The sequence below is a fragment of the Nicotiana tomentosiformis genome, chromosome 3 (assembly GCF_000390325.3).
Source record: "Nicotiana tomentosiformis chromosome 3, ASM39032v3, whole genome shotgun sequence".
NCBI lineage: Eukaryota > Viridiplantae > Streptophyta > Magnoliopsida > Solanales > Solanaceae > Nicotiana > Nicotiana tomentosiformis.
In genome coordinates, this window is record NC_090814.1 from 57,049,834 (window position 1) to 57,063,720 (window position 13,887).

General features: G+C 40.9%; 1 non-coding gene across 1 annotated transcript; it reads right to left on the minus strand.

Moving 5' to 3' along the window:
* Window positions 1–12,710: 12,710 nt before the first annotated feature.
* LOC117276896 (small nucleolar RNA R71) lies at window positions 12,711–12,817 on the minus strand. The gene has a single exon (XR_004507163.1). It is a non-coding gene; the product is annotated as a small nucleolar RNA R71 (small nucleolar RNA).
* Between the last annotated feature and the right edge of the window lie 1,070 nt (window positions 12,818–13,887).

The following is a 13,887-nucleotide window of genomic DNA, read 5'->3' on the forward strand; positions in this document are numbered from 1 at the left end:
ACTTACCCCTTCAATTTTAGTAAAATCCTCTCCAAATATTGCCTCTAGCCAAGCTTCAAATAATGAAAAATGACCAAACCCTCCATAATATAAAGTCTACCTAGTGATTCCTCATTTGTGGTCCAAATCATCGCACTTGCTGGTATCGCATCTGCGAAAATTTCATCACAGATGCGGAAGCCACTATTCCTCCCGTCCAGCCGCTTCTGCGAACACCAAGCCACATCTGCGGGAGTCATTGTGCTTCTACGCCTGCGCATCTGCGCTCCACTATCTGTATTTGTGGACTCAGCTTACCTAGAAAGCACCGTATATGTGTCCACCCTGGCCGCTTTTTCGGTCTCGCACCTACGGCTAGATCCATCGCAGGTGCAAAAATAGCAGATTCCAGGAAATTCTCCAGCAAAGCCAACATAGTCCAAAATGATCTGAAACCAATCCGAAACACACCCGAGCCCCTCGGGACCCCGTTTAAATACACCAACCGATTCCGAAACATCTTATGGACCTACTCCAAGCCTCAAATCACACAAAATAACATCAAAAATACGAATCGCACCTCAATTCAATCCTAAGAAACTAATGAACTTCTAACTTCAAAAACTCATGTCGAACCACATCAAATCAACCCGGAATAACGTCACATTTTGCACACAAGTCTCAAATGATACAACGGACCTTTTCCAACTCCTGGAACCTCAATTGAGCATGATATCACCAAAGCTAACTCCCCGTCAAACCTTTGAAGCTTCCAAACCTTGAACTTTTGCCAAAATGCACCAAATCAACCTACGGACCTCCAAATCCAAATCTGGACACACGCCCAAGTCTAAAATCACCATATGAACCTATTGAAACCACCAAAATATCATTCCAGGGTCATCTATATAAAGGTCAAATTCTGATCAACTCTTTCAACTTAAGCACCCAGCCTCGAGACTAAGTGTCCCAAATTCAATCCAAAAGTCTCCTGAAACCAAACCAACTGACCCCTCAAGTCACATAAACACATATACACATATGCAAAGCATCAAGTAGGGGAAATGGGGCTAAAATATACAAAATGATTGGTCGATTCTTTACATAAATGGATCATAAAAATGATTGCCAAATTCGCCTTGATCATAACCAATAAAGATACGCTAACTATTTTTACCATCTAACTTTGACCTCTCTTTCTTAGGAACATGCATAAAACATTTAAGTGAACATAAGAAATATCAGTACCAAACCAAACTCTATCAGGGATATTACATTCAAAGCAACAATACGATATAAATTGATAACATAAGCAATAATATTAAGTGCTTCCGCCAAAAAGGAAGCTGCCAACTTAGCATATGAAAACAAACATCTAACCCTCTCACCAAAATATTTGTTCATCCTCTATGCTAAATCGTTTAAATGAGGAGCTTTCTAATGTCGAATACCTTGCATTCTGCAATATTATCTTAACCACAATATTATCTTAACCAAGATCTAAAAAAATATATCAAGTACTTGATCCAAAGGAAATACCCATAGTTTACGAGTATGATCATAAAAAAATCATAAAACAAATTGCACTACCATGAGACCTTACTTTAACAACGACCACATAAATTAGAATATACCAATTCCTGTAAACCAAGTTTTCTTGAAGATAAATGACTCTGAAAAGAATTTTCTTTTCTATTTATCGGCTAAGAAATGAACAAGTATCTTTAGCTTTGCTTGTTTACTCCATAAAGCAAATTCTTCTTAACCAAACTATCAATCCCGCTCTCACTCATACGAGTCAGCCTTCTATGCCATAACTTTAATGAAGTATCATTCTCCACCAATTTTACTAAACTATTAGAAATGGAGCTCCTTATTGATTAGAGATTAGATAACTTTCTACCTCAGAGCCACGACCATTGAATCTCTAGTAAGCTTCCATAAGCCACTACCAAAGGTACTATAATAACCTTCATCATCAAATTTTCCTGTAGAGATTAAGTTCAGGAAGATATATGGAGCATGCTTAACATCGTTAATAAATAACCTCGAACCATTATTAGTTTCTAGATAAACCGTGTCAATGTCAAATACCTCAATCTCTTCATTATTTCCCTTTTTAACATTATTACCTAGAGTATATGAAGAAAAGAATTCCTTCTTTAGCCTGATAAGAAGTGGCACATAAATCTACAAACCATCAAGTCTCATCACAAACAAGATTAATGATATCTTCGCCCCAGGTAAAAACAAGGTCAACTTTAACAATAGTAGCAACACAATTTTTGTTATCGCCATATTTCTTCTATTGTTTTATTTCTCTCCTAATTCTATAATAATATTTTTTTATATGCACTTTATTATTCCAATAGTGACATGTAACATTCTCGTACCTAGACCTTGACTTGCTTCTACTTTTGTCTCTATCATTCTGACCTCTAAGTTTATTTCTCCTTCTGTCTTCAGTAGCCAAAACATCAGAGTGTGAAGCTGAATAAGACGAAGCCTTAGATCTTTTTCTTCTCATCTCTTTATTTAACATACCATTCTTAGCATATTTCGTAGTTACAACACCACTGAGAGCAGAATCAGTTAAGAAATCCGAAGAGTTTTCCAAGAGTCTAGTAGAGTAGTAAGAAGATAAAGTCTTTATATTTCTTTATCAAACCTTACATAAATTCTAAGGAGCTGATCAAGGATATGAAGAAAATTATTTATATGATAAAAAATAGGAGTGCTCTCCTTGTATCTCAAATTCATCAATTACTTTAGTAGAAAAAAACTTAATATTACCAGTCTTTGAAGCATAAAGTGTCTCGAGCTTTTTTTAAGAACTTCTAGCATGTGTCTCATTCACAATATGATTTCAAATATCATCTTCGCCATATTGTCTAATATATCTACAAACCTATAAGTGCTCAAATTCTCAATCCTCATCAGATATAGATTCGGGGTTGTTATAAGCAAATACAAATAAATATATTTTCTTGACAGATATAAGTTCTTTCATCTTACCTTTCTAAATATGATAGTTACTGGCATTTAAACAAACAATCTTGCTCATATTTTCCTTTATCATTCAAATAAAATGTAATGACCTGGCCGGTTATTTTGAGCATTGGTATTTCGTTTGGGGGTTTGACATCTTGAGTAGCTTTGTATGTATAATACGACTTGCGTGCATGATTGTTTTATTATTTTTGGGAATATTGAGATTAATTCGAAAGAGTAATTCTCAATTTAGAAGTTTTAAGTTGGAAGAGTTGACCAGGGTTTGACTTGTGAGTAAACGACCTCAGATTCATGAATTGATAGTTTTTATAGATTCGTATGGTCATTTTGGACTTAGGCATATGCCTGAAATTGTATTCGGAGGTTCCTAGGATGATTTGGCTCGTTTCGTGTAAAGTTTGAAATTTAAAGGTTTAAAAATTTCATAAGTTTGACCATAAGTTGACTTTGTGGTTATCGGGTTCGGATTGTTATTTCGGGACTTAAAAAGGGTCCGTTTTTTATTTAGAACTTGTATGCAAAGTTAAATTTTATTCCGTGTTGATTTAGTATGATTCGGACGCGTTTGGCGAGGTGTAAAGGTTTGAAATTTAAGAGAATGATCTTGGTCTTCGATTCTTGATTTTGATGTTATTTATTGTAATGACTCGGCCGGTCATTTTTCCTTCTAGACCTATGTTCCCCTAATTAAATCACCCTGTATATACTTTTACTATTTTATAACTTGCGGGAATGATTGGTTCGGGTTTGGAAAGGTTCGGGATGAAATTGGAACATTTAGTTCCTTAATAGTAGCCTAAGATGGCCAAGTTTGACTTGAGTCAACATTTTGGGTAAAAGGCCTTGGAACAGGGATTTGATGGTTCCAATAAGTTCGTATGATAATTTTGGACTTGGGCGTGTCTTCGGATCGAGTTTCGGGTGGGCCGGGAATATTCCGGCGCTTATTGTTGAAAGTTGGCATTTTGAAGGTTTTAAAAATTTCCTAAGTTTGACTTGAAGTGGATTTTGGTGTTATCGATATTTGTATGGGATTTCAAACCTTGGAATAGGTTCATATTGTGATACATGACTTGTGCATAAAATTTGGCGTCATTCCGAGTTGTCTAAGCATGTTTCGACGCGTTCGGAGTTGGATGAAATGAGTTTGAAGCTTAGAAGTTGATTAATGAGGTTTTGAGGCACGATTTGTGACTTTGATGTCGTTTGATGTGATTTGAGGCTTCGACTAAGTTGGTATCATATTTTAGGATGTGTTGGTGTGGTTGGATGGGGTCCTGAGGGCCTCGTGTACGAATCTGATTGCCATCGGATTTAGTTTTGGACCTAAGGAATTGCTGAAGGCTTCAGGTCTGGTGCAATTGCACCTGCGAGGAAATGGACACATGTTCGAGACTGCAGGAGCGGCCACATGGATGCAGAAGCGGATTTTAAGCTGGAGTTGGGAGGCTGCAAATGCGAGATTTCTTTCTCGAAGATGCGATTGGGGCTACGCAAAAGCAAAAACGGACCGATGCGTTGAAGATCGCAGAAGCGGAGGTAGTCCGCAGAAGCGGACACGCAGAAGCAGATAGAGTCTGTAGAAGTGGACCCGCACAAACGGATCGGTGTTTGCAAAAGCAAGAATGTTGGAGGCTAAGGGGGATCACATATGTGATCTTTGGACTGCATATGTGGGACCGCAAATGCGGTCAAGTGACCGCAAGTGCGATAAATGCTGGGCAGAGGAGTGCATTTAATTCGGGACTTAGCCCATTTTCTACACACTTTTACTTGGACTTGGGAAAAATGGAGAGCACTTTTGAGGGGGTTTCTCATCAACATCACAAGGTAGATAAATTCTACCAATTTTTAAGTTAAATACATGGATTATGGGCAAATTAAATATGAAAATTTGTGGAATTTTCTGGAAAACCTAGGATTTAAGTAAAATTAGAATTTGATCACGGATTTGGTTATGGAAATTGGAATAAATTATAAATTTGAGTTTGTGAGATCATGGGTAACATTTATCTTCAAATATTTTCGGAATCTGGGCACGTGGGCTCAGGGATGATTTTTTTGGATTTTTCAAATTTGGTGGGAAATTAGCTTAATAGTGAGGTTAAAGAGTCGGATTGAGGACTTGAAAGTGAGTTAAGTCTCTTGACTAACCTTGTAAGAGGGAATTTATCCCCTTAGGTGTATTAATTATTGTGTGCTACTTGTTGTGTGGAGCTACGTATGCACAAGGTGGTGAGAGTTCGTACGTAGCTATTTTCATGTTATGTTCGGGTAGACTTAGATTCACATCATGCCTTAGTTGTGCTATTTGTATTTATCGTGTGTATTGATATTCTTGATTATGAATGATATTAAGGATTAGAGTAAAGATACTGATTTAGCCTCTTACTTTGGAAAAATTGGAAAATATTTGATGAACTATGGATATGTGACTTCGCAAATCTCATGTACTTCCGCGAGCGAGGTAAATTTCTCTGTTCTTATGGGATCTGGTTGTTTACCTCGACAGTATGGTAACACTATTCTTATGGGATCGGGACGTTCGCATCAGCAGTACTGACTATCAATATTCTTATCGGATAGGGTCGTTCACCTTGGAAATAATGAGTATCACTATTCCTATGGGATCGGGTCGTTCGCCTCTACAGATTCATGCTTAATACTCGAGACTGGATTTGGTTTGGTAACAATTGAGCTAGTGCCTTCAAGGCCGTTTATGACATATTTAGTGATTTGATATAGAATCATGTTAGGAATTACTATAAATATTTTTACCTACTTCGTTGCTACTTGTTGTACATCTTCCATGTCTACTTTATGTATTTCTATTACTGTTTGACCACTAGTAAGTGTCAAGTCAACCGCTCGTCTATACTTCTTCGAAGTTAGACTAGATACTTATTGGGTACGCGTTGTTTTACGTACTCGCGCTATATTTCTGCACTAAATGTGCTGGTACTGAGACAGGTACTACCAGTGGTCACACGGGTACGTAGCCGCACTTCCACGGAGACTTAGTGGTGAGCTGCTTGCCTTGCTTTGATCTACAGCACCGGAGTCTCCCTCTACCTTGTTACTGTTTCTGTCTATTATACTTCAGCTTGTGGTTGTACTAGTTTTGTGTATTCCCTAGATTGCTCATGCACTAATGACACCGGGGTTTGGAAATTTCTAGTAGATATTCATGGTTTTTGTCTTTTAATTTCACTACTTCACCCTTATGTTTACTTTATGCTTTATATTACTACGATCTTTTACCCTTAGTTCTTTATTAAATAAAAATCAATGTCTTTAAAAATACTAAAATGAACAATTAAATGGATAGTTCATCGTTGGCTATCCTAACAGTGATGTTGCGCGCCATCACGACCTATAGTAGGAATTGGGTCGTAACAGCTTGGTATAAGAGCTTTAGGTTCACATAGGTCTCACGCGTCATGAGCAGACCTAGTAGAGTCTTGCGGATTGGTGCGGAGATGTCCGTACTTATCTTCAAGAGGCTATAGGGTGATAGGAATCTTCTCTTTCTTCATCTCCTATCGTGCAGTTGATATTGTGCAAAGTATATTTATATTGTTCTCTCATAGATGCTATTGTTTTCTCATAGATGGTGAGAACGTGCATGGCAGATGTACCAGGCGGTAGAGTAGCTTACCCCCCCTCCCCTCCGTTGCTAGAGGCTGGGGGAGGGCTCCAGCTCCTATTCGAGGGCGTCCTAGAGTTGATCCAGTTGTACCACCAGTGGATCCAGTGGAAGATCCTATTATTGAGGAACGGGATGAGGCGCTTGCAGCTGAGCCGGTCCCAACAGATTTCATGACTGCATCGGGATTTCAGGAGGTCATGGGCCGTATACTGCAGATCATGGACTCTATGACGCATGCTGTTTTATTTCTAGCAGACCCAGCCACATCTTAGGTAGGAGCGGGAGCATAGACCCCTACCGCTCAGGCTCAAGGGCACGCTGCTACCGTTTATCAAACCCCAGGTGCACTACCTGCAAGCGGGGTCTAACCAGTTGCAGCGACTGTGCCAGAGCCGTACTAGTCGCAACTGTTGAGTAGCAAAAGCGGCTGGACAGATGGACTAGGCTTCGTCCACCTATCTTTGTGGGTGAGCAGTCAGAGGAACCACATGATTTCATTGACTGGTGCAAGGATAGGCTACATAGCATGAATATATTGGAGTACAACGGGGTGGACTTCATCACTTTTTAGCTTGAGGGCAAGGTCTGCAGATGGTGGTAGGCTTACCTCCTTAGAAGGCTAGTAGGTTCACTTCCCTTGACTTGGGATCAGTATACACATTTGTTCTTGGAGAAGTACATACCCCCTTTCGGAGAGAGAGGAGCTTCGGGGTCAGTTTGAGCAACTTCATCAAGGTCATATGTCTATGACCGACTATGAGGTGAGATTCACTATCTTGTCTCGCCATGCAGCTATTATACTCCCCACAGGCGTAGAGAGGGTGCGGAGGTTCATTGCCGGTTTGCACCCTGAGATCCAAGTTTCTATGGCCCGTAAAGCAGAGATGGGGACTCCCTTTCATTAGGTTGTGGATATAGCTCGGAGGATCGAGCGTATCCGTAACTGCAACAGAGAGTTTGCGTCGCGAGATAAGCATCCCCGGCAGTTTGGTGGATTAAGTGGCGCCCCACCTGGGGATAGATGTCAGTTCATTAGGGACCAGTCTAGCAGGCCCATACATCCAGCACCACCGCCTACTCGGAGTTCTCCAACATGACCATACTTCAGTGTTCCAGAGAGTACTTACCGTCCGCCAGCTATTCAGGGTTCCTCTAGTGGCTATACAAGCCATCAGGGTCAGACTTCAGGTCAGCAGTCCACTGTTTGAGGGATTGTTTTGAGTGCAGGGAGTTTGGCCACATGAAGAGGTTTTGTCCCAGACTTCGGAGCAAGGCCATGCAGTAGGATCCTCGGCCCATGATTACTGCACCAACTACCACACTGCCCGCTCGCCTGACCAGAGGTGGAGGGCAGGTGGGTAGGGGTCGCCCTAGAGGTCGAGGCTAGTAAGATGGTGCTCCAGCTAGATTCTATGCTTTCCCAGCTAGGCCAGAGGCAGTCGCCTCCGATGCAGTGATCACAAGTACTATTTATGTTTGCCGTACGGATGCCTCGATATTATTTCATCCAGGGTCTACTTATTCCTATGTTTCTTCTCTATTTTCTCCTTACCTGGATGTATCTCGCGAGTCCTTGGTTTTTCCTGTATATGTGTCCATACTAGTGGGAGATTCTATTATGGATTGGGTCTACTAGTATTGTGTGGTGCCTTTCTATGGTTATGATACCAGAGTAGATATTTTATTGCTCAATATGGTTGATTTTGAGGTTATCTCGGGCATGGACAGGTTGTCTCCGTACCATGCCATTCTTGATTGCCATGCCAAGACTGTTACCTTGGCGATGCCTGAGTTGCCCAGATTATAATGAAGGGGTTCATTTGTTGGTACTTCTAGTTGAGGTATTTCTTTCTTGAAGGCTCGACATATGGCCGAGAAGGGTTGTTTGGCCTATTTATCCTTTGTTCGGGATACTACCGCAGAGACTCCCGCATTAGATTCAGTGCCAGTGGTACGAGAGTTTTCCGATGTATTTTCTGCTAATCTACCGGGTATGCCGCTAGATCGGGATATCGATTTTGGCATTGATTTGGTGCCGGGCACCCAGCCTATTTCTACTTTGCCTTATCGCATGGCTCCAAAGGAGCTGTGGGAGATAAAGGAGCAGCTCCAAGAGTTACTTAAGAAGGGGTTCATCAAACCAGTATGTCGCCTTGGGGCGCACCGGTGTTATTTGTCAAGAAGAAGGATGGGAGTATGCATATATGCATTGATTATCGCTAGTTGAACAAAGTCACCATCAAGAATAAGTACCCATTGCCGCGCATTGATGACTTGTTTGACTAGTTACAGGGTGCCAGGGTGTTCTCTAAGATATCCTTGAGATCTGGGTATCATCAGCTGAAGAATCGTGGATGTTCCGAAGATGGTTTTACGGATTAGGTATGGGCATTATAAGTTCTTAGTGATGCCCCTCGGCTTGACTAATGCCCCGGTGGCGTTTATGGATTTGATGAATAAGGTATTCAGGCCGTATCTTGACACATTTCTCATTATCTTCATTGATGACATATTGATCTATTCGCGTAGTATAGAGGAGCACGAGCAGCATTTGAGGTTAGTGCTTCAGACCTTGCGGGAACAGAAGCTATATGCTAAGTTCTCCAAATGCGAGTTCTGGTTAGATTTCGTGTCTTTCTTGGGGCATGTTGTATCATGTGAGGGTATTAAGTGGATCCCAGGAAGCTCGAGGCAGTCCAGAGTTGGCCTCGTCCTACCACAACGACTAGATCAGGAGCTTCTTATTGTTAGCAGGTTATTATCATCGATTTGTGGAAGGCTTCTCGTCTACTGAGGCACCTTTGACTAGATTGACCCAGAAAGGTGCTCCGTTCATATGGTCCGATGATTGCAAGGTGAGCTTTCAGAAGGTTAAGACCGTATTGACTACAACACTGGTGTTAATGTTGCCCTCCAGTTCAGGGATGTATCCTATGTATTGTGAAGCTTCATGTGTTGGCCTAGGTTGTGTATTGATGCAGGAGGGGTGAGTTATTCAATATGCTTCCCGTCAGATAAAGCCCCACGAGAAAAATCACCCCGTACATGATTTGGAGTTGGCCGCAATAGGTCATGCTCTCAAGATCTGGAGGCATTATCTTTATGGGGTGCCCTATGAGGTTTACACCGATCACCATAGTTTGCAGCATTTTATTAAGCAAAGGGATCTTAATTTAAAGCAGTGCAATTGGCTTGAGTTACTGAAGGATTATGATATCACTATCCTTTATCATCGGGGCAAGGCGAATATAGTTGCGGATACCTTGAGCAGAAAGGCCTAGAGTATGTGTAGTTTGGCATTCATTTCAGTAGAGGAGAGGCCATTGTCTTTGGACATTCAGTCCTTAGCTAACAGACTTGTGAGGTTGGATATTTCAGAGCACGGTCGAGTTCTTTCATGTGTTTTGGATCAGTCTTCATTATTTCAGTAGATCAAGGATCGCCAGTACGATGATCCGCACTTGCTAGTTCTTAGAGAGACAGTACTACAGGGTGGTGCAAGGGAGGTTACTATCGGTGAGGATGGTGTTCTACGACTCTAGGGTCGCCTATGTGTTCCTAATGTTGATGGCTTAAGGGAGAAGATTCTAGAGGAGGCACACAATTCTTGGTATTCTATTCATTCAGGTGCTACGAAGATGTATCGCGACCTAAGGCAGCATTATTGGTGGTGGCAGAAGAAGAAGGACATAGTTGAGTATGTAGCACGATGTCTAAATTTCCAGCAAGTTAAGTATGAGCATCAGAGGCCAGGTGGCCTACTCCAGCAGATTGTTATACCGGAGTGGCAGTGGGAGTTCATCACTATGGACTTCGTAGTTGGGCTGCCGCAGACGTTGAGGAAGTTTGATGCAGTTTGGGTCATTGTCAATAGGATGACTAAGTTGGCACACTTTATTCCGATTATGACTACTTACGCTTTAGAGAAATTGGCCCACATTTACATTCAGGAGATTGTCCAGTTGCATAGTGTGCCTAGTTCCATCATTTCAGATAGAGATCCTCAATTTACTTCACACATCTGGAGAGCAGTACAGAGTTAGTTGGGTACCCGGGTAGAGCTCAACACAACTTTTAATCCGAAGACAGACGGGCAGTCAGAGCGGAAAGTTTAGATTCTAGAGGATATGCTTAGAGCGTGTGCGATTGACTTCGGAGGGCAGTAGGATCGATTCTTGCCCTTGGTTGAGTTTGCTTATAACAATAGTTATCAGTCCATCATCGAGATGGCTCCATTTAAGGCTTATATGGTTGGCGATGTCGTTCGCCTATCGGATGGTTTGAGCCCGACGAGGCTAGGTTATATGGCACTAATTTAGTGAAGGATGCCTTGGAGAAGATAAAGTTGATTCAAGAGCGATTTCGCACAGCACAGTCCAGATAGAAGAGTTACATGGATCAGACTCCTTGTAATTTATCATTTATGGTAGGCGAGAAGGTTCTCTTGAAGGTCTCGCTGATGAAAGGGTCTTCCTTCCTCACTCAAGATCCAGGTTTGGATTGTATTTATGTTATCCTATAGTTTTGTTTCAATTGTGAAGAACTTCTCCATGTCTATAGAGTAGAATCTTTTGGGTTTTGATGGATTTGGTGTATTGATGGTTGTTTGTGCATTATAACTCTACTTTTATGTATTTGAATCATTTTTGGAAGATTTAATTATTGCATCTATGTTCACTTGTTCTTGTAATCGAGAGAGGCATAACTTGTGATATATTTGCAATATATTATTGGTTGAGTTCATAGATTCTTCTAAGTAATCGAAAGAGGCTTGTTGAATCCTTGATTAAACCTAATTAGGAGGATAATCGAAAGAGGTTCTCCTAAAGACGAATCCATTACGAATTCTTGCATATCTTCACCGAGCTTAAATTGGTTCATATTGTGAGGTTGAGACTTAATCGAGAGAGGAGTTTCTACTAAATAATTGTACTGATAATTAAGTGAATAAGAGAGACTCACTTGAACATTAGAAGTGAATTATCTAGAGTTAGATCTCGAACAATTATCTTGCACCTATCCTATCAACCCATATTTTCTCCCATTGATAACTTCCTTGCTTACCTTTGTTGCGATTGTCATTAGTCAATAGCTTTAGATTCTTAGTTAATTGTAGTTAGAATTTACATATCCATTGTTGATCCCTATGGATAGCAATCTAGCTACAAACTACGACAATACTGTTTAAATCCAATCCCTGTGGATACGATATTTTACTATACTATCTTTGACTAGCGAGCACAAATTAAGTGTGTGTTTTGCGCTCGTCAAATTTTGGCGTCGTTGTCGGGGATTGACAATCAATAGTGTTTGAAATAGTTTGTAGTGCTAATTCATGAATTTATTTTATTACTTTTATTTTGTTCTTCACGGGTTTCTCCTCTATGTGCAGGGCAACATGTTAAGTCCGTAGTGTATGACACGATCTTCTTGTAAAGAAGTAATACTATACAACCCGAAATTAGAAAAACACTTACGGCAATTGAGGAAGGAGAAAGATATTACCGTAAGGTTCTTGGGGCAACCTTCAAATCAAGAACACATGGCTAATAACGATGACAATGAGGTAGAGGCAGCTGTAAGGATAGCTGCAGAGGCAGCCCATAGAGGTGCTGAGGAAACTGTCGAAGACAATAGGGGTCAAAGATTCAATCTAAATCAACCCTTGATTGAAGACCAGTTCGAGAATGCAATACCAAGGCTTGATAGAGCATTGGGTGACTACGCCAGACCAGTTTACAATCAAGGATTGTCAAGTGTTAGACCACCTCCAATTGCAGCCAATAAGTTTGAGCTGAAGCAAGGTTTGCTTCAAACCATTCAAAAAAGCTGTGTTTTTAGAGGGAAGATGGATGAAGATCCAAACTCGCATCTGATGGACTTCGAGGAGATTATGAACACCTTTTAATACAATGGGGTATCACAAGATGCAGTGTATTTAAGGGCATTCCCCTTTTCACTTAATGATGCGAAGCAGTGGCTTTGAAGCTTGCCAAATGGATCAATTAGAACATAGGAGGAAATGACCATATAATTTCTTGATAAATATTTCTCCTCAGCTAAGACAGTCAAGTTTAGAAGAGAAATCCATAACTTCTGCCAGAAAGAGAATGAAACTATTTTTGAAGCATGGGAGAGATTTAAGGAGATAGTTAGGAGGTGTCAACAAGCGGAATTGACCTCTGGATGCAACTCTAGGATTTTTGGGATAGATTGACACCGACCTCGCGTAGAACATTGGGCAATGCAGTTGGAGGCCCCTTTATGAAGAAGACTCCAGAGGAAATAGTTACTATTCTTGATGAGTTATCCGAAGATGCTAATCAGTGGCCCTCTGATAGTGTGGAAAGAAGTAAATCAACTCGCGTTCACCAAGTTGAGGCTACTATATCTGCGCAAGTACAACTTGATTCTATGGCTAAATAAATACGAAAGCTAACTGTAGATTCGATGCAAAATGTACACCACGCAGCTTGTGATATATGTGGAAGAGGGCACCCTACTCATGAGTGTCAAGCCTCAATTGCGGAAGTGAATGTTGTAGCAAACTATAATTTTAATGCAATGGGTCAGAGGCACCCCGATTTTTCATGGAGTTCATATGGGGGTACTGAAAATGCATGGAAACAAAACAACCCCATATTTCAGGAATAAGGATGTCACACCCCGACTGGGAGCGAGACTGGCACCCGGTGCCTCAACTAACCTAGTGTACCAAATTGCGACTAAGGGACTCTGAACATATAATGTCATAATTTGGCCATGGGGCCACCTTGCAAGACAATTTGCGAAGCAAAATATAAAACTAAATGGAAACTAGCACTGACTAAACATCAATATAAAGTTGGGTCGACAAGACCGTCATAACTACTACAACTGACAAACCACCAAAATATACATACCAGGCCTACAAGCCCAACATAGTGCACTAACTGACAGGATATGTCTACAAGCCTCTACTGATAGATATATTATGATCGGAACAGGGCCCCGACCTACCCATAATATATATACATACACACAGAAGATGTACACGAAAATCTAGACCTGATAACTCCGAAGGATGTGGAGCTTACCGATCACGCTGAACTCTGGAAACACCTATTGAGGAGGTATACCCGTCTGTCTATCTGAACCTGCATGCATGAAATGCAGCGTCCCCAGAAAAGGGACGTCAGTACAAAATAATGTACCGAGTATATAAGGCAATAACATAACTGAAAGTTGAAACTGAATTGATAATATAA